Here is a 3,641-nt window from a genome sequence, read left to right as displayed (position 1 = left end):
GACCGAGCAGCAGACGGCGTCGCGGCGCCGAGCGCCGGGCGGCGGCGCATCCTCAACGCACACAGTCCTCAATCGGACCAGCACACTGAAGATGTCCACCGCGCTTCGCACCGGGCCCGCGAGGACCTACTTTGGCCGCACGGCGCCGCGCGCAGGGTGCGCCGGCGCGCAGCTGCGACGCCTGCCGCGTCCGTCGGCCGGCGCGCCTGCCACTGGCCGCCCCCACCAGCCGGCTGTAGCGCGTGCGCCCACGCACCGCGCGGCCAGCACGCCGGGAGGCGCCCCCTCACCGGCCGGGGACGGTCCCACCCAGCCACCGCCGCGTATCGCTTCACACCCAGATGCCGTTCAGTTTCATCGGCATGGTGGGTATCGCTGGAACAACCGGTTAGTACCTCAACCTATCGTCGCCATCACCGATTCACCCCTAGCGAGAACAACCGCACCACAACGGGTTACCATTTCTTCATTTGCGTAACTTCACCAGAAAACGTAGGCGTCCATCGCCATTAGCAACTTCAACGATTATTGCATGCCTGTGTCAGGTGTCACGCCACACTACGTCTGCCCACATACACGCAACAAAATGTGCACGCCTAGACAATACGTGGAAGGTGGCCCCCGTACGTATGCGATGTCCATTGCTCGAACGACTGTCAACCGGCCTCTGTAGCATGTCGCAGATATGGAACGCGGTGCACCATGCTATCACGGTGTTTGAGGAGAGACGACTAGGCCCGAATACATCAACAGACAGCTCATGCTGATCGCCATCCACGGCGTCCGTTCCTCCCACACGTCTCTATGGCGTACCACACTGCAATCCAGCTCTCATAGGGAGACGACACGTAGCTGCGTGCACAATATTTGCACTGTATGGTCCGCCGTTTTTGGGCGCAGTCGTTGTACGGTCACACATGTGCCACGATGTATCATTCAGTACATAAGGACGAATGTGCAGTACAGATTGTGGTTTATGCGTACGACATCAGCGGACAGTTGACACAGGCCGCACCACAACGTAGCCTGAGTACGTCGCATGCGAAGGGCATTGAACATGCAAACTTCTCACCAACCAGCTTGCGAAGGCAGGGGGCAAGGTGGGGACGTGGGGAGGGGTGGGGCGGGGGGCGGCATGTACGTCCTGCTGCCATCCACATTACAGTGTACAGCAGGAGCATGTGGAAAGTCAGCAAGACTTGCAAGGTGTTTAACATGAAGCGATACACAGGGGAGCGGGCAGTGCGAGTAGCGAACTATATTGCGAGGGTTGCGGGTGGGCAACACTACACTAATTGAACGAGTCGTATAACAATTACAGAGCAGGTTTAGGCGACAACGTGGGTTACGTTAGCGGACAACGTGGGTTACGTTAGCGGACAACGTGGGTTACGTTAGCGGACAACGTGGGTTACGTTAGCGGACAACGTGGGTTACGTTAGCGGACAACGTGGGTTAGGTTAAGGCACAACGTGGGTTACGTTAAGGCACAACGTGGGTTACGTTAAGGCACAACGTGGGTTACGTTAAGGCACAACGTGGGTTACGTTAAGGCACAACGTGGGTTACGTTAAGGCACAACGTGGGTTACGTTAAGGCACAACGTGGGTTAGGTTAGGGGACAACGTGGGTTAGGTTAGGGGACAACGTGGGTTAGGTTAGGGGACAACGTGGGTTAGGTTAGGGGACAACGTGGGTTAGGTTAGGGGACAACGTGGGTTAGGTTAGGGGACAACGTGGGTTAGGTTAGGGGACAACGTGGGTTAGGTTAGGGGACAACGTGGGTTAGGTTAGGGGACAACATGGGTTAGGTTAGGGGACAACATGGGTTAGGTTAGGGGACAACATGGGTTAGGTTAGGGGACAACATGGGTTAGGTTAGGGGACAACATGGGTTAGGTTAGGGGACAACATGGGTTAGGTTAGGGGACAACATGGGTTAGGTTAGGGGACAACATGGGTTAGGTTAGGGGACAACATGGGTTAGGTTAGGGGACAACATGGGTTAGGTTAGGGGACAACATGGGTTAGGTTAGGGGACAACATGGGTTAGGTTAGGGGACAACATGGGTTAGGTTAGGGGACAACATGGGTTAGGTTAGGGGACAACATGGGTTAGGTTAGGGGACAACATGGGTTAGGTTAGGGGACAACATGGGTTAGGTTAGGGGACAACATGGGTTAGGTTAGGGGACAACATGGGTTAGGTTAGGGTACAACATGGGTTAGGTTAAGACACAACATAGGTTAGGTTAAGGCACAACATAGGTTAGGTTAAGGCACAACATAGGTTAGGTTAAGGCACAACATAGGTTAGGTTAAGGCACAACATAGGTTAGGTTAAGGCACAACATAGGTTAGGTTAAGGCACAACATAGGTTAGGTTAAGGCACAACATAGGTTAGGTTAAGGCACAACATAGGTTAGGTTAAGGTACAACATAGGTTAGGTTAGGTTACACGTTGTTGTAAGGAAAGGTGTAGGGGGGGGGGCGGGGGCGGGGGCGGCAGGTTCGTTGATAGTGATTATAGTAAGTGAATGCTTGTGACATGATGAGATTTGTCACGTCAGGATGCACCTTTGGCTTATTAGAGGCGGCGCTCCAATTCTATGCTTGTGTCAGACCTGTGTCTTTGACTCATGTCATTGTTTGTGCGCTGTGACAGGAGGTACTATTGTGATGTTGGGTGCACCGTTGTATAGGACATGTGTGGGTGTTGGTGCCTTATCTGCGCAATGGTGGATGTCGAAAGGGTGGGATATTCTATTTTCCGCATGGACCTCCTGGTCTGGTTGTGATAGTGTGGATTGTGTAATGTGGCGGAGAGGATGCACTGGATGTTGTTCCATGCTGGTGCTTACGTATTGTATGTGCGCCTGTTAGAAGCAGAGAGTGGTGCGTGATCAGAGTGTCTGGCTGACGTGTGGTTCCCATTGTGGGCAGACTCTTTCAGCATGTATACGGACAGTTGTATATATTTTCTGTAGTTTGATGGCTCTGCATTGATTACTAATCAGCGCCGTGTGTACGGGTAATCTGGTTCCAGTCCAAAATGTTCCATCTGTGTACATTAGTGACAAAGACTCCCCCATGCAGTGGGGCTCGGTCTGTTATAACTCTTCCGCGTAATATATTTGCGCCACGTTTTTGCGACTGCGAGTGCGAGTGCGAGTGCGAGTGCAACGCGCATGGGGACCGACATGCTGATGGCTCGGTATCGGACGCCGTACAGTGAGCAACGCGATCGCGTCTCTCGCTCGTCAGTGGTACAGGTCGCGGCCCATGTATACGGACAGCGGGAATGTCGCATATTGGAAATAACTCTTCATGAAACGCAAGTTATAGGGGTGGATTGCACTTTACGAGTGCGGGAAACGTCCGCCGTTCATCCGCTGGAGGTGCGAGTTTGGCGGTTGGGGTGGTCCACGAACGGGTGCGGGTAGAGTCATTGCCGGTCCACGGCTTCGTGCGGCAGAGCCACTGGAGAATGGGTGCTATGGTCGACAGAGGCTGCAGGCTTTGTGGGTGGCGTCGAAAGGCGGGCACTGTGGCGCCATCGCTGTCTTAATCGGCTTGGCGTCGCATAGATGGCGGTATCGTCGTTGGAGGAGGTCATGTTGCGGGAGACCTACAGATGGCG

This window comes from Schistocerca piceifrons, unplaced genomic scaffold, assembly GCF_021461385.2.
Source record: "Schistocerca piceifrons isolate TAMUIC-IGC-003096 unplaced genomic scaffold, iqSchPice1.1 HiC_scaffold_954, whole genome shotgun sequence".
NCBI classification, from domain to species: Eukaryota; Metazoa; Arthropoda; class Insecta; order Orthoptera; family Acrididae; genus Schistocerca; species Schistocerca piceifrons.
This window is presented reverse-complemented; position numbering follows the sequence as displayed.